The sequence below is a fragment of the Balaenoptera physalus genome (genome assembly GCF_965194825.1).
Source record: "Balaenoptera physalus genome assembly, chromosome: 17".
NCBI classification, from domain to species: Eukaryota; Metazoa; Chordata; class Mammalia; order Artiodactyla; family Balaenopteridae; genus Balaenoptera; species Balaenoptera physalus.
Window position 1 is genome coordinate 71,274,331 of NC_138895.1, and position 20,107 is coordinate 71,294,437.

At 49.2% G+C, this 20,107-nt stretch overlaps 1 protein-coding gene across 1 annotated transcript in view; it reads right to left on the reverse strand.

Moving 5' to 3' along the window:
- The window catches only part of LOC309646677 (uncharacterized protein), a 40,523-nt gene that overhangs the window by 11,949 nt on the left and 8,467 nt on the right, over positions 1-20,107 (reverse strand). The window contains exon 2 of the mRNA XM_082433288.1: positions 1,656-20,107. The gene's annotated coding sequence lies outside the window, so the exon portion shown is untranslated. The remainder of the gene's footprint in view (positions 1-1,655) is intronic.

A 20,107-nucleotide genomic window follows, 5' to 3' on the forward strand; every position in this document is an offset into this window, starting at 1 on the left:
TTTCACTTAAACAATTCTAAGAGGCGACTTTTAAAAGGCGTGATGTTCTCTATTTTCTAATGTTCATGAAAACTGACACATAAATATGAAAATGAAAAGGATGCATTCAAGCGCCACCTCGAATCAGGTGGTGCAGCCCTGGAGGGACACCTGTATCCCTTCTGAGGACCTGCCCCTCCCAGGCCGTCCCTTCTCTGCTCCATCCTCAGCGTCTCCCTGAGTCTCATCCACTCCCAGGCTGCAGGGAGCACCTACCGTGTGCGAGGCACCCTGGGGGCTCTGCACAACCCCCAGCTCCGCCGTCAGCCCCGCCCTCAGCTCAGGCTTTCCTGAGCTCTGGCTCTCACAGCAGACACCCAGGAGCTGCCAGCACAGTCCTGTACAAACACAGGCAGACCTCGGAGGTATTGTGGTTTCGATTCCAGATCGCAGTAAAAAGAATATCTCAATAAAGCGGGTCACACGATCTTTTTGGTTTCCCAGTGCATATAAAAGTTATGTTTACACTATACTGTGTAATGCTATTAGGTGTGCAATAGCATTAAGTCTAAAAAAAGCAACGTACATACCTTAATTTAAAAATACAAAACAAAAAAACAATAACAGTCACATCAAAGATCACTGATCCCAGATCACCATGACAAATATAATAACAAGGAAAAAGATGAAATATTGCAAGAATTACCAAAACGTGACACAGAGACACAAAGAGAGCAAACGCTGTTGGCAAAATGGCGCCGATAGACTTGCTTGATGCAGGGTTGCCACAAGTCTTCAATTTGTAAAAACACAGTATCTGCGAGGACGATAAAGCAAAGTGCAATAAAATGAGGCATGCTGGTACCTCAAGGAGATTTTCATCTCCAGCCCCACCTGCCGACGCAGTCTGCAAAATGGGCTTGCCCTCCAGGTGGGGAGCCAGTCTCTCAGCCCAGCCAGTCAGGAGCTGTGCTCCCCTGGGTCCCCTGCTCCTCACTCGCCCCTCCCCACACGAGGCACCCAGATCCGGGTCCCCTCCTCTCTGACTACCCCCTTGCCAGTGCCACTGCCTTCATGGGATCCTTGCCCTCTCCTGCTGGCTGGCCTCTGACAGCAGCTCCTAAGGGACCTCCCTGCTTCCAAGACTCCTACCCCTTTCTGTCCCTTCCCTCGAGGCAGCCAGAGTTAGACCTAGAATCACAGATATGGCCATCCACCCCTCCCTGCCTGTTTCCCAGGGCCCCTGGGACAAAGTCTACAACTTATTCTGACACTCAGGCCCCTCCAAGTGTATCCCTACCCCCTCCCCATTTTCTCCTGTTCCCCTCCCCCTCACCAAGCCAGCCATGCTACCTCCAAGGCTCTGCTCAGGCTGAGCCCTTTGCCTGGAATGCCCGTCCCAATTTCTGTGCGATAACCAGAATGCAGCTCAGCTATCACCTTCTCCAGGAAGCCTTCCCTGATCTCACCCTGCCTAAGCCCATCTCAGCTGGGTTTATTAGGTGGCCCTGCTCTGAGCCTCCAGGGCCCCCTGCTCCTCTCCACGCTCTACTGAGCTCATCTGCAGATGACTCCAGGGGCCTGGCTGTCCAGTCTGTCTCTATACCCCTGAGTCTGGCAGGTTGGCAGCGGCACTGAATTGAGCTGAAGCCCTCTCCTCTGCTCTGGGATCTGACCTTACGTAAGGCTCCAAAGCTGCCATGGCAGGAAACAGGTTGTCACCACGGCCTGAGGGACACTGGGGCCAGCCAGGAGGAGAGTGGTTTCTTGGAGGGAGGGGAGGCGGGGCGGTGGAGAGGGGGACCTTCTCACGTCCTTAGCAGCTAGCTGGAATGGCTCTGGGCGGGCAGGCGCCTGTGGGAAGTATGACTGGTATGCAGGCTCCAAGCTGCTCCCGCCCTCCACCCTCCCCCTGCATCTCAGTTTACACAGGTCTGGCCCTGGGGGGCAGGGCTGGACCCCACTCTCCCTGCCAGGCACTCTGAGGGGCAAGAATCCCCATTTTTCATGTTGTCACAGAAGAATGTCCTCGATGCTTAGAATACCTATTCTACCTTGGTCCGAGGTGATGAACTGAGGCCACGTGGGCATGGCCGGGGCACAGGGCAGTGGGGAGGGGTTTTGAGACTGCCCTGCTCTGGGGTCATCTCAGCCCCCATGGATGCTGGATGGGCGGCCTGGGCAAATTAAACGGAGACAAGAGAGTCCGGACCCTGCCGCTGGCCTTTGAGCTCTGGGCTAGGGACTTGCCACATCTTTCCTCATTAATCCTCACAAAGGAGCCCTAGGCGTTGGGTGATCATTTCAGGTTCAGGAAACTGGGTCAGAGAGGTTAAATCAGCTGCCCCGCTGGAAGAGGGCAGAAAAGACAGGGCCATCTGCCTTTCAAGCTCTGTCCTTTTTAATACGCTTTTTAAATAAATAGGAATAGGACTTCCCTGGTGGCGCAGTGGTTAAGAATCCGCCTGCCAACGCAGGGGACACGGGTTTGAGCCCTGGTCCGGGAAGATCCCATGTGCCACGGAGCAACTAAGCCGGAGAGCCACAACTGCTGAGCCTGCGCTCTAGAGCCTGTGAGCTACAACTACTGAGCCTGCGTGCCACAACTACTGAAGCCCGCATGCCTAGAGCCCGTGCTGCGCAACAAGAGAAGCCACCGCAATGAGAAGTTTGTGCACCGCAATGAAGAGTAGCCCCCGCTCACTGCAACTAGAGAAAGCCCGCGCACAGCAACGAAGATCCAACACAGCCCAAAATAAATAAATAAATTTATAAAATTATTTAAAAATAAATAGGAATAGTGATAATATAGCCTTGTTAAAAACAACAGACTAGTATACGTATCTGGGAAGAAACAAAAAGCAAGTTTGGATCTTGAAGAGCTGCCATAAATTATTCCCTCAAGAAAGAATCACCCAGCCCTCCCCCACCCCAAATTCACGTGGCCTACACCCTTGGCCCGTCAGGGAATCTTCTCACGAGTCACTCAGTGGAGGCCTGAGCTCTGTGGCCGGCCCCCTTTCACGTGTGACAGGAAGCTCCGGTTACCAGGGCCGTGGGCCATACTAGTTACCACCAGGGTCACATCACCTGGGATTCATCGGTGTCAGGGAACAAGCCCAGCGTGCTCTGGCTGGGAACCTGGGCTGCTTGGTGACTCTACCTCTACATGGGTAAGTCCTGTTACATCTCCTAGCCTCAGTTTCTGCAGAAATGGTGTGAGGTTCAAAGGCAGGGAAGTGTGGGAAAGCCCTTCGCAGACTGCAAAGTGATTGACAAGAAGGGAGGGGTACTGATGTCATTATCACCGGTTGAGGCCCTGAATGCGCTTCCTGGTTCCACCTGGCTTCCAGGAGGTTCCCTGGGAGTCTAACAGTGGCTCATCACTTAAGTGAAGGAAGGACAAAGTACTGAGGTTCTCATAAGGTGTTAGAAACACAGTTAATTGGGGAAATATGTAACTCATTCAGAGGACACCTGCCCCCTCCTCCGTCACCCAGGTAGCTGAGCAATTGCTGGGCCTCTGAGCCACTCAGGCCTGGGGTGCCCTGTGCCAGCTCAGCCACCAAGAGCAAGACCGACTTGTCTGTCTGGCACACGACACCCAATACCTAGGGCCCAGTATACTTCTAGGGGCCCACGCAAATGGTTCAATTTTCATTTCTTTTAAAATCAGAAGAAAAAATGAATATGTCCATCATTATACCAATGTAGTCATAAAATATAACGTTAGTTGTTAATTTATTTTATGGAGGAAGGGGCCCATGGAGGCAAACTGCCTAAGGCCCATGAAAGTCACAGCGAGGTCCTGGCAGAGAGCAGTGTCTGGGGAACAAGGTGAGTCCTTTCCTGGTTTGGGGCCACTCAGCTTGCGAAAGTGGTTTGCAAAAATGGTCCCAATTCTTCTCACTACAGAGGCAGTCTGTTTTTCCAGCCCTTGAATCTAGGCTGGCATTCTCAGTTGCTTTGGACAATAGCTGTGGCACAAGTGCCATGGAGTGAGTTCTGAGCCTAGGCCTCCAGAGGTCCTGCAGCTTCCTATTCTCTAGCTTTTGGAACCTCAGGACCACTGTGGGAATGATCCTGGGCTAGCCTGATGGGTGATGAGAGACACAGACTCAGCTTCTTTGTCACTCTGGCCACAGCCAGCTAATCCCTGGAATCAGAGCTGCCCAGCTGACTCTGGACACTGAGTATGACCAGCTGAGATCGACAGAAGAACCGTCTAGCTGAGCCTGGCCCAAATTGCAGGCTCACAGAGCTGGTAGCTAAATAAATGCTCCTTTTAAGCCACTATATTTTGGGATGGTTTGTTATGCAACAAAAGCCTAATTAATGCAGCTGCCTTCTGCCCCGAGGAAGAACTTTTGAACGAGAAGGGATGGGCTGTTATCCCATCCTCTAATCTAAGTGGGACAAAGCCTAAGGAGTCAACTAGACCAGTGTTGTCCAAAGGAAGTGCAATGTAAGCCACAGATGTGAGCGTGTGTGTAATTCTATTTTATTTTATTTTTTGGTGGGGGGCTCTTTTTTTAATTGAAGGATAGTTGATTTACAATGTTGTGTTAGTTTCAGGCGTACAGCAAAGTGATTCAGTTTTCTTTCCATAATAGGTTATTCAGATTCTTTTCCATTATAGGTTATTACAAGAGATTGAATATAGTTCCCTGTGCTCTATAGGTCCTTGTTGGTTATCTATTTTATATATAATAGTGTGTATCTGTTCATCCCAAACCCCTAATTTATCCCTCCCCCACCCCCTTTCCCCTTTGGTAACCGTAAGTCTGTTTTTCTCTGTCTGTGAGTCTGTTTCTGTTTTGTTAATAAGTTCATGTATATTGTTTTTTTAGATTCCAGCATGTGTGTAATTTTAAATTGTCTAGGTGACATATTGTTAAAAGTACAAAGAAACAGGGAGATTAATTTTATTATTCATTTGTATTTTATTTTTTAGTTACATAGAACTACATTTATTCAAATGGAAAGATGTCTATACAATAGTGGAAAAGGCAGGTTATTAAACAGAAGGAAGCCATAGCTATTTAAAAATTCTCCCCCCGAGTAATTCTAATTTTTAGTTTAGGTTTCGAACCACCCCCAAGTTGAACCCCTTTCTTTGAGAGATGGGGCCAACTGAGGCCAAGAGAAGGGAAGTGACTTAGTACAAAAGCTAGGAGGAGGCCCAGGGCTCCCCAGCCCCCAGACCAAAGCTTTGTTTCCCAGACCCTTCCTCACTGAACCAGGAAAAGGAACGGGGGCTGAGGGCTTCCCTGGGTTTACAGAGCAGTAACTCTAAGGGAGCCAGCAGCTGAACTCAAGGCCAGGGGAATGAGCAAAGGGAAAAGTGGGTGGCACTCCCTGATTTAAAGCTGAGATGAGCACTATTCTGATCCTTACTTTATAGATGGGGAAACTGAATCACAGTGTGGTTAAGTCACTTGCCAAGGTCACACAGCTGGAGAGGGGCAGTCATGACTTCAAGATAGGCAGGACTCTGGAATCCTGACTGTCAAGTGTTCCCTAAAGCTACCCACATTCTTTCTTACCTTCTTCTCTTCCTTTTGGGCCCTGAGTACAGACACTCATCGGCAGGAGGCAGTGGCTTTCGGGAGGGCTGAGAAGTGGGCTACAGGAGAGCGAAGAGCCAGGACCAGGGGGGCTTCACCGTTGCTGAACACGTGCTGGGCCAGGTAAGGTGCTGGGTGCCTTAGGGCCACCATCTCATTCCGTCTCCCAGAGCTCAGAGTCAGTGGGAGGTTGGTGCTTTATCTCGCTTTACAGAAGAGACAGGTGAGGCTCCCAGAAGTTAAGGATCTTGTTCTCCATACTGAGCTGCTGTGGGGCAGAGCTCAGAGGCTGCCTCTGAAGGGGCTACACAGGCCAGGGGCTCTAGGTGAGGCTCCGAGGGAGGTGGACTGTGGCCTGCCCTTCTCTGTCTCCTCCTTCCCACCTGAGGCACCCAGCCATGGCTGAACACTGCTAGGGAGGGCAGAGAGCAACGGGGTATATGCGCTGTAGGTGGCCTGCGCTGTCCCCACGGAGGGCTGGCCCCATTCTGCTGCCTCGGGCCAGGGACCCCTCCCTCGTCTCTCCCTGCTTCCTTCTTTCCACCACCATTCCAGTTAGCCTCCCTCCCTCCCTCCCTTCCTTTCTTCCTATCAACAAAGGGTAACTGAGGAGACACTGGTAGGTGAAATAGATGTGGTTGCTGGCCTGATGGCACTTGTAGTCTGGGGCGGTGGGGAGTAGGGGCAGGCACTGATCAAACAATTGCACAGATGATTTTCCTATGATGGTCAGTGACATAGAGGAACTGTAATCATTGGATGCTGGGAGCAGGAGTAACAGAGTGACTCAGCTAATTTAGTTTGGGGGTTCAGAGAGGTCTCTCTGGGGAAGGGACATCTCAGCTAAAACCTAAAGGATGAGTGGGAGTTGGTGGGGAGGAGAAATGGGCAGGTGGTGAGGAAGAGGCTTTTAGAAACAGACTCAGCATGTGCAAAGGCCCTGAGACAGAAAGTGGCTGCCACGTTTATATAGAGAAGGTGTGTCTGGAACATGACTAGGAGATGAAGTTAGAGTAGGCAGGGCATGGAGGGGTCCAGACTTTATTATATTTGACAAAGATTTTTGGTGAATGCTCTGAGAAGTAGCATTAAGCCACCCCATTGACCATCTGCTTTCCCTCCCTCTGGCTTCACTCTGAGCCATTGACCATTGGGGTCCAGCCAGGCGTGCTGTCCTTGATGTCTGTGTTTTTTGTGCCCACAGAGGGTGCACTGATTCATTCAAGTTCCCCCACTCCAGGCAAGTGGCAGCACCTGCTCTGGAAACCAGGCCGCCTCGTTTAATTCCAGTGGCCACTCACGTATGTGTCCCACCTTGTGGGAGCAGGCTGGCAGGGTGTCGACAGCCTCTGTAAATCTGGACTCATTTCTTCCTTCCCCAATGCAGTCGCATTGTCCGTGCCCGCAGGCCCTCCCTTGCTCCACAGATCTGTGTTCTCCATCACTCCTGCTTCTCAACCCTGCCCGGCAACCTCCTTGGTTTCCCAAGTACCCTCTCTTCTGCCCACAGAAGCGATTTGAAACTTCTCTCCTGGCCTTCGGGCTTCAGAATTGCCTTGGCCCCAGTCCCACTCTTGCACGTCTCCCCATGCCTGGCACGTGGAGGGTGTTCGGAATATACTTTCAGGGCATCCCTGAGTGCGGGGCAGAGGCCCCCTGGCTCTCTTCTTCTCTCTGCCCCGGGTGAGGTGGAGCTCAGGCCTCCCGGCTCCGGAAAGGGACACCTCCTGTTCCCAAGAATCCCCCCTCCTCTATCTGTGTCCCCTACTCAGGAACTGCTTCCTTTCTGTTCCGCAGTTACTCACACTTATTCTTATGCAGAGAGAGCAACAATGGACCGCAATTAACCTAGTGCTTCCTGAGAGGAGTTGGCTGAGGACTGTGAGTCACCCTCAGGGCAGTGCCAGAGAAGGCTCAGCCTCCCCTGCCTCCCCAGGGGGAAGCGTGTTCAGACCCCACATCCTGCCTCTCCCCGGGGAAGAGAGGCAATACGGTGTGAGGACTGTAAGAGGTAAAAGTGCCGGCTTTGCAGCCTGATGGATACTGATGCCCTAGGGCAAGTCCTAACTCTGTTCTTACTAGCTGTGTGACCTTGGCCATTTAGCTTAACTACTCTGAAGCCGCTCAGGAGGGAGAGACTGCAGAGCCCACCTCACAGGGCTTGGTGAAGTCTGAGTGTCCTCATGCCCACAAATGATCTGCCACTTTGAGGGGGCTCATGACAGGAAGGCTGTGCAGACGTTGGCAAGGATGACGATGGCTGATACGATGATGATGGTGGTGCTTGGAGCCATGCTCTGTGGATGTGGGAGGCCACCGATGGCCTAGGGACCTCTGGGAATGTTCTCGATGCCTTCCCCCAAATCTGGCTTCTGCCCAGGCTCAGGGGACACCATGGAAACAATGGCTGCTCTGGGGTAGGTGACTTGGGCCTCCTGGGCACTGCCCTTGAAAGGGGTAGAAGCTGCCTCGGGGATGTGAAACGCCAGGCAAGTGGACTCCACGGGCTGGTCAGAAGGGAAGGAGGAAAGAGCGTCTTCTCGAGGGAAATCCCTGCTGCAGCCCCAAAAGAGAAGGTGCAGGGGTACCCCCTCGCTATCTAGGAGGTGGTCCATAATCTCCCCCAATTCCCACCGAAGCATCCACTGGCCCTGGTGGTGTCACTGATTCCGGGGACACCCTCCCTGGGGCAGTGACAGTTGAATCTCCTCTCAGAGGGTGTATTTTGGGTGAAGATGGGAGATGCCATAGTCTACCTCAGGGTTCCCTGCCCCTGATCTTAGGTTCCAGGCATGGAGAAGGAAAGAGAAATTGGCAAGAAGGTGGGCAAGGTACATTTTTGAGCAGCTCAGTCCAAAATGTTTATTGTGTCCATTTCTCATTTGGACAACTCTGTCACAAGCCCATTTTACAGAAGAGGAAACTGAGGCTTAGAAGTAAGGATTTGAACCAGTGACAGAACTTGGGCTGACCTCTGGCTCATCCTACTCTAACGTTGATGGCAAAATTGAGCTCTAGCTTAACTCTCAATGAAATGACAGAAAAAAAAATTCAAAAAACAAAACAAAAACACCCTCATATTCATTGGAGCTGTCCCCTTGAATTCCCGGTATTTTTTTTTTTTTTTTTACTAAATACAATTTTATTTTTATTTTTAAAATTTTCTTAAAGATTAAAAAAAATTAATTTTTTTCCCCTTTATTGAGACATGACTGATATACAACACTGTATAAGTTTGAGGTCTATAACATAATGACTTGACTTACATACATCATGGAATGACACCACAGTAGGTTTAGTGAACATTCATCATCTCATGAAGGTACAACATTAAATAAATAGAAAAAAAATTTCTTTTCCTTGTGATGAGAACTCTCAGGTCTTACTCTCCTAACAACTTTCAGTTATAACGGACAGCAGTGTGAATTATCTTTATCATGTTGTACATTGCATCCCTAGTACTTGTTTATCTTACAACTGGAAGGTTGTACCTTTTGACCACCTTCCTCCAATCTCCCCTCCCCCACCTCCCACCTCTGGTAGAGACAAATCTGCCTCTTTTCCTATGAGTGAGTTTGTTTGTTTCTGAAGCATAACTGACCTGCGACACTATGTTAATTCCTGGTATACAGCAGAGTGATTCCATATTTCTATACATTTCAAAATGATCACCATGATAATTCTAGTTGCCATCTGTCACCATACAAAGATATTACATTAGTAGTGGCTATATTCCCCACATTGCACATTTCATACCCGTGACTCATTTATTTTGTAACTGTAAGTTTGTACCTCCTAATCTCCCTCACCTATTTCTCACTTCCTCCCACCCCACTCTCCTCTGGCAACCACCTGTTTGTTCTCCGTATCTATGACTCTGTTTCTGTTTAGTTATGTTTGTTCATTTGTTTTGTTTTTCAGATTTCACATATAAGTGAAATCATACAGTATTTGTCTTTCTCTGTCTGACTTATTTCACTCAGCATAATATCCTCAGCGTCCTTCTATGTTGTCATGAATGGCAAGATTTTATTCTTTTTTATGGCTAATATTCCACTGTATGTACATACCACATCTTCTTTATCCATTTACCTACTAATGGACACTTAAGTCCCTCCCATATCTTGGCTATTGTAAATAATGCTGCAATGAACATAGGGGAGCATATATCTTTACAAATTAGTGTTATCATTTTCTTCAGGTAAATACCCAAGAGTAGAATTGCTGGATTGTATAGTAGTTTTATTTTTAATTTTTTGAGGAATCTCCATATTCTTTTCCATAGCAGCTGTACCAATTTACATTACCACATTACATTACTAGGGCTCCCTTTTCTTCACATTCTCACCAACACTTGTTATTTGTTGTTTTTTGGATAATCACCATTCTGACAGGTGTGAGGTGGTTTCTCATTGTGGTTTTGATTTGCATTTCCCTGATGATTAGTGATGTTGAGCATCTTTTCATGTGCCTGTTTGCCATCTGTATGTCTTTCTTTTTTACTTTTTAAAAAACTTTTCAGATTTTATTTTTTGCTTTGCTATTAAATTTTTTTAATAAACAAACTCTTCATATTTATTTTATATTTAAGGATCATTGTCAGTTCATTCACCATATTTTATTTTTTATTTTAAAAAATTTTTTGGCTGCGTTGGGTCTTCATTGCTGCGCACAGGCTTTATTTGCGGCGAGCGTGGGCTACTCTTCATTGCGGTGCACGGGCTTCTCATTGCAGTGGCTTCTCTTGTTGCGGAGCATGGGCTCTAGGCACGTGGGCTTCAATAATTGCAGCACTGCGGGCTCAGTAGTTGCGGCACATGGGCTCAGTGGCTGTGCCGCAACAGGCTTAGTTGCTCCGCAGCACGGGGGATCTTCCCGGACCAGGGCTCAAACCCATGTCCCCTGCATTGGCAGGTGGATTCTTATCCACTGTGCCACCAGGGAAGTCCCTTGCTATTTAAATTTATTTTTTCATTTTACTTTAATCTTTTTTTTTATTGGAGTATAATTGCTTTACAATGTTGTGTTAGTTTTTGCTATACAATGAAGTGAATCAGCTATATGTATACCTATATGCCCTCCCTCTTAGATTTTATCTATTTTTTAAGGAAATAAAATGTTAGAGTTTCAGCTATATACCCATTCCTTCTCCCTTCCCCGTCCCATGTTTATCTTCTTTTACTATACAGTATTTATCCATAAACGATTTATACCATTGTTTTATGTTTTGCAGTTCACATCAATGACATTATACACCACACATTATTTTGCACTTTGCTTTTTTTCACTTAACGTGTTCGTGAATTATTTCGGTTTACGTGTGAGGACTTATTTCATTTATTTTATCTGCTATAAATGCACCCATCATATAACTAGAGTTTCTTTATCCACCCTTGATGGAGGCGTTGTTGCTTCTACTTACTCCCTTTAAAAACAGGGCTGCAGTGAAAATCTTTGTGCACACCGTCTCCTGTCTGTGGGGAAGAGTTTCTCCAGGTCTTGCAGCCTCCTTGAGCACAGGGATTACAGCCCTCCCCTCCCCCAGCCCTGTCTCGAAACGGGCACATAGCAGGTTCTGATATTTGGATGCTTGTTTCATAAATTTATTTATTTATTTTTGGCTGCATTGGGTCTTCATTGCTGCGCGGGCTTTCTCTAGTTGCGGTGAGCGGGGGCAACTCTTCGTTGCAGTGCGTGGGCTTCTCAATGCAGTGGCTTCTCTTGTCGCGGAGCATGGGCTCTAGGCGCGCAGGCTTCAGCAGTTGTGGCGCACGGGCTTAGTTGCTCCGCGGCATGTGGGATCTTCCCAGACCAGGGCTTGAACCCATGTCCCCTGCACTGGCAGGCGGGTTCTTAACCACTGTGTCACCAGGGAAGCCCTGGATGTTTATGTGTTGAATGAGTGAATTCAAGAAGTTCAAGGCCACCCAGACAGCACACATAGTGCAAACTTTGCTATCTGCCTCTCTAAATCCCTTCCCTTTTCCTCGTTAACAGAGCATGCCAGCCAAGTAGTGGATCGCCATTGGCCTAAACCAATCATGAGAATCCTGTTCCTGCTTTCCAGCTCCCCTAGTGGCTGGGAGTGGCCACGTGACCCAGTTCTGGCCCATGAGATTGAAAGGATGTCTGGATGGGAGTCTGTGGGAAGGCTTTGCTTTCCTGGTGAAAGGGGGCTCTGAGGCCCTTGGCTGAAGATGGCCAGGACAATATCTCCTGCTCCTGGACCCACACTGCTTTGCAATGTGACTTTGCTGCTCCTCCATCAAGAGGTGGAGTTTATTTCTCACCCCTGTGACTGGCCTTGTGACTTGCTTTGTTTGATCAAAATGTAAAGGGCATAACATTGTGGGACTTCCAAGGCTTTGAATTTCCAAGAACTTTGAAGCAAACTCTTGTTCTCTTGCTATTCTGAAACCACCATACAAGGAAGCCTCAGCAAGCCTCCTAGAGCAGACAGGGGCTGGCAAACTATTCTTATAAAGGGCCAGACAGTAAATATTTTACTTTTTTTTTTTGGCAGCACCTTGGCATGTAGGATCTTAGTTCCCCGACCAGAGATCGAACCCATGCCCCCTGCATTGGAAGCGCAGAGTCTTAACTACTGGACTGCCAGGGAAGCCCCCAGATAGTAAATATTTCAGACTTTGTGGGCCATTCAGTCTCGGTCACAACTACTGTGCTGTTGTAGCGTGAAAGCAGATAATACGGAAAGGAATGTATGTTCCAAACAACCTTATTTACAAAATCAGGCAGCAGGGGCATAGTTGGCTAACCTCTACCTTAGAGAATGAGAGAGCAGTGGAGGGAGACAGTTTCTTACTGCTGCTGTAATAAGTGATGTAACACAAATTTACTATCATACAGTTCTGGAGGTTCGAAGTCCAAAATTGGTCTTACTGGGGTAAAATCAAGGTGTTGGCAGTGTTTGTTCTTTCTGGAAGTTTCAGGGAAGAATCCGCTCCTTGCCTTTTCCAGCTTGTAGAGGCCACCCACATTCCTTGGGTAGTGGTCGCCTTTCAGCAATGGCATCACTCTGACCTCTGCTTCTGTAATCACATATCCAATAGCCAGCATCAAATACCAGATATTTGAGTTAGGCTATCTTGGACAATATAGCCCCTACTGAGCCATCAACTGACAACTGTCACATGAGTGAGCCCAATAGACCAGTAGGAGAACTGCCAGCTGGTCCCAGCCCAAACTCTGACCCTCAGAAACATGAGCTAATAAATAATTGTTGTTTCCAGCTACTAAGTTTTACGGTGGTATTTTAAGTGACAATAAATGACTGATACAGAAATATTTGACACCAATAGTGCCACTGTTTTGTGCCCTTCCCTCCTTTTTCAGCCTTGAGGGTAGGTGTGATATCTGGAGCTGCAGCAGCCATCTTGCAACTTGAGGGAAAGACCAACAGAATCATGGTGTGTATGGCTTTGACATCACTGTGCTGCCAAAATAACAACAGTCCTTGTTCAGTTTTGAATTTCTTTTTATGTGAGAAAATAAACCTGTACTTATGTAATACTATAATTCCAGCTACTTGCAAACTAAATAACATCTAACTAATATATGGCAAGTTGTCAGGCCTCTGAGGCAACTAGGAAAGAGTCAGGGATAGCTAAGAATTAAGAAGGCAGAAATGATGTTTGACGGGGGAATTTCGAAACCTGGGTCCCAGTCGTGTTCGGTTTCTTCTTCTGAATCTTGACCTGCCATCAGCATAAACATCTGGAGAACCTCCTCCCAGTGGAGAGAACTTGGAAAGGACCTGAATGAGGAATGTCTGAAAGACACCTGGGTTCAGACTCACTGATGAGACTTGGAGTTCTTGTCCCTTGGCTGTGTCTTCTTAAAGAGAAGTACTCAGGACAGTTACAAAACTCTGAGGCCCATGTGTATTTACACTTGGACCCTTTCACTACTCTGGGCAGGAAGATTTCTAGCCTTAGGTTGTTCTCCCAAAGGAATTGTTGCTGGGACTGGGGAGTGGCTAGAAAGAAGCTGCACTTGACTCATAGCAAAGAGTCAATGGAGCACACAGGTGAAGGACAGGTGGTTGTTTCAGCAGGAAACATCCCAAAGCAGGACCAGGGCCAGCCCAGGTCCCCTTCTGCTTCTTCCTCCTTTCTAGAAGGTTCCAATTCCATCTGTGAAGAACCCCCCCGCACTTCCTTCCAAACACACACACACTCACACACACACACACACACACACAGGAAATGTGCTTTCTCTCCTTTCATCTCCAAAAGCTCTTTTCTTCTCCATTTTGTAGATAACAACAAGGGTTACTCATTAATGACTGCTTACCGTAAGCCAGGCCTGTGCTAAGAGCCTCATTGGTATTAGCTAAGCAAATCCTCACAGCAAGACTGTAGGTGGGTTTAAAATTGCTCATTTGACAGATAAGGAAATGAACATAGTGAGGTTAAGTGACTTGTCCAAGGTCACACAGGCTGTAAGTAGCACAGCCAGGATTAAAATCCAGGCATTCTGATTCCAGAGTTCAGACTCTTAACCGCAACCCTCTCTCACCTGCAGAGGAGGAAAGTAAGGCTCAGAGAGGTTAAGTAACCTGCCTGATGTTGCAGAGCCAAGATTTGCACTTGGGTCAGTCTGGTTCCTGTACTTGTTCTCACCCTGACACCTCTGTTTGCCTCTGAACCCTCCTGACAGCATCACCCATCACCCCCAACTGTGAGAAATGAGCACTAGACCCAGAGTGTGGAAGTCAGATTTGAGCCTTACTTCTGCCCTTTCCTCATCCGCTGACCTTGCGCAAACCGATGTTGTTGGCTGTAAATTGAGACTTGGGTTTGCCCCTCCCACCTGAGTGGACTTTGTTGATTAAATGTGATTAGGGGTGTGGAAGAATTGGATCAACTGTGGGGTTGGTGGTGGTGTTCTTGCTGTTTCTCTAAGGCCCCAGCCTGGGGTAACTGTATTTCTGGACTAGCGTTTGACCTGCAGGGCCTTGTTCTGGCAGCCAGGTGAGTTTGGGGTTTCCTGCTGCTGTGGGAAATTACCACCCTCCATAAAACACTCAGGGATGCAAGGGCTTTGCGATCAGTTACTGCATCAGGAAGACTCTCTCAGTGGTGCCATTTTACCCTCTTCCCCACCCAGGTGCTGGCTCAGCCAGCCGGAGGTGGGGCATTGCGGGGAAGGATAGGTGTTTCCTCTCCCACCACCCAGACAGCGCCTGCAGCAGGACCAGCTGGACCTTGGATCTAACCCAAACACCCCCAGAAAAGTGCTGGTCCTCTGGGGGGATAGGACGAGAACGAGGACACCAAAGCCAGCCTGGGAAGTGGGGTGGGGGACATGGATGGACTGGGCAGCAGCCCCCTGCCCCACCCCACCTCAAAGGGTCCTCAGTCCTGCCCTGCCACTAATCAGCTGTGACACAGGGCAAGCTGCACACCCTCTCTGAGCCTTGGGTTCCTCATCTGCAGAACGGGAGACAAATTCACCCTGATCCCATAGGGAGATCAATGCGTATTTTCACCCTCACTTTTTAAATTAAGTCCTCAGTAAGCTCTAGCCACAGTCATTGTTATTATTACTCTATGACTCTGCCTGGCCTGTTTGACCCTAGCAGCACCATGGAAAACCCGCAGTTTCAGTCACCTCGGCCCTGCCACCATGACCTTGAGACCGTTCCTCTGACCTCCGTGAACCTTATTTTTGGGACGGGACTATACCCACCAAGTCTGTGGGTCAGTGGTATGAATTCAACGAGAAAATGGGTCTGGAGGGTCCGGCCCAGTGCCTGGCGCAGAGGAAGTGCCCGTCAATGGTGGCCTTTATCATGAGTCTGGCTTGGATGGGACCCTGAGGGAAGCGGAGCTGGGGAACAGAGGAAGCGATTGTACAGAGGTGAGTGGGGGAGGGAGCCTCCCCGGGGGCGGGTAGTGACAGTCCTGGGCTGCCTGGGCCCGGCTGAGCCCTACTTCCACTTCATTCTCTACGGCGGCATTCATCCTCCATCCTCGAAGCCTGGGAACAGCGAGGGAGGGAGCCCTTCCAGGATGCCGCACCGGACACCCTCAGGATTTTCCCATGCCCTCTGTTTGCTCGCAGGTTCCCACTCGCGGGCTCATAAAACGTTTTTAACCCTCTCCTGCCCCAGGAACCATTTTCCCGCAAACATCATGAGGGACTGGACTTTCAGATGATAAAAGTCATCCCGGAAGGCAACGGGGAGGTCTTCCTAAGCACCAGCGGGCTGGGGCTGCCACTGTGCACGTCTCTTCCCAATTCTGTGCTCAGTGGCCTAATGTGGGTCCTTTAGAATGGGCCACAGGGGAGTATTTACACCATGGAAATCGGCAAATACTACAGCGCTGCACAGCTTATTAAACATTCACCGCACCCCTCTGTCCCCCAGCAACTTGGAAATGAGGTTGTCGTGGGAGTTAAAGTGGGATTGGTCTTCAGCTGAGGAAACCAGGGGGCAGACCATACAGGTGTGAGAGAAGAGTTGGGGGACCTTCGCCCCCTTCCCTGCCAAACTCCTAGCAAGGTCAACTGCATTAACTTCTAGAAAGAGAACTGGAGAGTGATGGTAGTTTGGGAAGCAGAAATCTAATGAGACAGTTGTCCTGATGCCTGTTTGGAGAAGGATGGCAGGGGGCTGGAGTGCACAGAAAGGGCGCTGGTCCGAGGACAGGGGTCAAGCAGCACCTGTGGGGTGCACGGCGGCCATGTTGGCTATCACTGGCATCGCCCTCTGTTCGCCCAGTGTCCCTCCCATCAGCTTCCTTCTTCAGAGCCCAGACCTCGCTCTCCCATGAGCTGTGTCTCACACCGACTGCACCCCGGGAGTGAACTGGATTGATCCATTCTGATTGCCAGTTGTACCAGTTAGCTAGAGCTACTGTGACAAAACACCATGGACCAGGTGGCTTAAACAGCAGAATCATATTTTCTCACTGTTCTGGAGCTCAAAGTCCAAGATCAAGGTGTTGGCAAGTTTGGTTTGTTTTGAGACCCCTCTCCTTGGCCTACAGATGGCCACCACGTCCTCACATGGTCATCCCTTGGAATGCGTGTTATCTGTGTCCTAGTCTTCTTTTCTTATAAGGACATCAGGCATATTGGATTAGGGCCCACACATATGACCTCATTTTCACTTAATTACCTCTTTTAAGGCCCCATCTCCAAATATGGTCACAGTCTTCGGTACTGGGGATCAAGGACTTCAACATGTGAATTGGTGGGTGTTGCGGGAGGGTGACCACAATTTAGCTTACAGCAGCAGTAATTGGTTCAGAAATGGGCATATGGCCCAATTCAGGCCAATGGTATACGAGAGGATGTCTGCTGGGGTTGGAGTGGGGTTCTCTGGGGAAACCCTCATCTATCCTATGGGAGAGCACAGGGAGAGATGCTCTCTTCTTCCTTTGAAAACTGTCATGTTGGGATGTGATACCCAGGCCTGCTGGAGCCGACAATGAGGGTGGTACCTGGAACCCTCCAGGGTTGAGTTGGTGAATCAGCCAACCCTGGAATCGGCCCAAAGTTGTCCTTTGGCTTTAAGCTGGTTTAAGTTAAGGTTTTGGTTACGCCTGAGAAACACCCTAACTGCCATTTGAAGCAGAGATAGTCAGGGGTCCACCTACACCTACTCTCTCCATCTTCCTGGGCTCATGGCAGGACACATGTCATTTCTCAGCTTCCCTTGGAGTTGGATGGGACCATGTGACCAAGTTCTCACCAATGGAATGTGAATATGAACGCAGGGCACATGTGCCCTCTCCAGGCTGTAGTGGGTGGGCCTCCTTCACCCACCCCTCCCCCCTAGCCAGAGAGGACCTGATGTGGTTGAGACCTGGCCTTGACCATGTGGATGATGTGCTAGAGCCCCAACATGGAGGGAACCTAGGTCCCTAAAAATCTGTCCATCAGTAATGGTCACCTCGGAAAGTTACAGGGGAGAGAAACAGTCTCTGTAGTCTTCGCACAGCTTCTTTCTGGCTATCTTTGGTAAAGCAGTAGAGCTTTGCTTTAACTAATACATCATCTTTATTCTAAGGTGGAGAGAGTTTTGCCAGAGCAAACTTGATGGCAAATGTTTCCTGCAGAAGACTTTCTTTCCCTTTAGGGTCAGAGATGGCTTCGAGCTACCCTGGCTGACATAGACTTCTTAATACTGCCAAGTCCCCTTTGTGGATTCCATTTGTGCAAGTAACTTTCCGATAATGTGGCTTCCTGTGGGCGGCTTGTCCAGGCAAAGGGAATGCTTTCATTGATCTGCTGATGCGTACATCCTGCTCTGCCGGATGCCTGCCTTTATCAATGTAGTTCTCACTATGTGTCGAGTTCACAGAACCCGGTTCAAGTGAATCTGCTTCTGACGTGTATCCAGACTCTACAAGGACAATGTCAGGTTCCAGAGCCTGGCCCATGAGGAGCCTTCTGGCAGAACCAATCTCTCCTTCCTGTGTGTCCCTCTTCTATTATCTATTTCGTTTTGCTCAGACCACAGTGCTCCGTGCCACTGACTTCCTTCCCATTCCGCTGGGAGCTCACCGAGGACAGGGCTGCCTTCCACTACTGGTGTCCATCATGATGCCTAGTGCACAGGAGGAGCTCGGTAAGTATGGGCCCAGTGAAGGCTGACTTTGGCCAAGGACAAAGATCCCTTCCCGAGCCCCAGCCCAGGTTCACCCCAATATACAAAGTAGGAATATTCTCCAAAGGTCTTGAAACAAGTTTTGATAAGTTGAATTGTGTTTTACATGCACTAGGTAAGCCCTCCCTCAAGCCCACAGGTGAAGCTATGTGTAGTCTCACCCCATACCCATAGGTTAAGCAGAGGCACTTACTCTATGGTTTCCTCAAGAGAAATGGAGAGAGAGAGACTGTGAGGGAGGGAGGGAGAGTGAGAGAGAAAGAGAGAGAGAGATCAGGGAATGGAGCAGAGGAACAAGGGAAGGACAAGTGCCTGGAGATGGTCCAACCTTGGGTTTGAACTCTGACTCCCAATCTTTCTAGCTGTGACTTTAAGCAAGTTACTTAGCCTCTCTGGGCCTCTCTTTCCACAGCTGACAAGTGAAGATGATCATATCAATCTGTAGGGCTGTTGTGAGGATAAACGACATAACATATGCAAAGCACATAGAGTGGGTATCCAGCAGAGGTGGGTCTTCCCCAATAAAGGCAAATCATCTTTGACTGGACAGTCTCCCAGGGAAGGAGGTGGCCTGAACCCACAGGCTATGTGGACGACTACCCCTCTGCAGTCTTTCTCAGAAAACCAGACTTTTGTCCACCAGGTTTGCATAAGATGAGTTATAAAGTCTGCAAACCCCTTGACATCTGCCCCTACTGAATTTGCAGCTGCCAGTTAGACCAAAGGGGAAAAGACCTCCATGCTGGGAGCCGGGAGGCCAGAGCCATGGCAGGGAGCCGGCAGGCCTCTCTGCCACACTGCTGAGATGGCCCTCCCACCCCCTGCAATTCCCGTGACCCCACGTGATCTGCCGCAGCCCCCTCCGCCCTTCAGTTCTTGCCTGCAGCCTTCCTCAGGAATACTGCAGAAGAGCCACAGGCCTCGAGTTTTTTAAATGGAAATCCCAGAAACCAAACAGTCCTGCACACGGGGCCAGCTTCCTTTGAGAATGAAGGTAGATGGGCTTGGCTGGCTGCCACCAGGGCCTCATTCAAGTTGAGTGAGGGAAAATGGTATGTTTGAAGAGGCAAGATGAATTACTTCAAAATAGCCTGAAGATCTCAGATCAGATCACGGTAGGGTGGAGCTTTTTTTTAATGAGAAAAGGGAAAAAGAAGCCCGTAGGATATGTGTGTGTGTGTGTGTGTGTGTGTGTGTGTTTGATGAATGCTTTATATGTCAAGATGACTCACTGTGAGGCAGCGCTAGCAAGGTCTGAGGCCTTGCTAGGGGCCTCCCCAAATCCTGGGAGATGCTCAAGGAGCTCATGGGGCAATTATCTGAGTTTTGAGAAAATGCCTTCCTTCCTGTCAGCTCAGCCATGCCGATCCCAGCAGAAGAGAAGAAAGTGTCTCTAGGCAGTAGGGCCACCTGGTTGTGAAATCCAGCCTGCACTCTGCTGGCCAAGCCCTCTGCCAGGTGTGGGGTTGTGACCATCCGGAGGAGGGAGCTCCCTTTTCTAGTCAGCATCTAAAGGTGTCCTATGGGCTGGTGAGGCCCTGCCTGTCAGACCTCCTAATTTATCCAGAACAGATTCCGAATGTTATACTGGTCATCCATTGCTGTGTAACAAATCACCCTAAAACTTAGGGGGTAAATGATTCTGTGGGTCAGGAATTCAGAAAGGGCAAGGTAAGGACGGCTCTTGTCTGCACTGTGATGCCTGGGGCCTCAGCTGGGAAGAAGCAGGTAGCTGAGGCTGGAGGATTCACCCCCAGTACGGCTTCCTTACTCACCTGTCTGGCGCCTGGGCTGGGATAGCTGCAGGACAGTCTCAGCTGGGTCTTTCTTCTGGAGGGTCTACCTGTGGCCTCTCCAGCACCGTGTTCTCAGGGTAGACGGACTTCTTACCTAGCCACACAGGGTTCCAACTGCAAGTGTC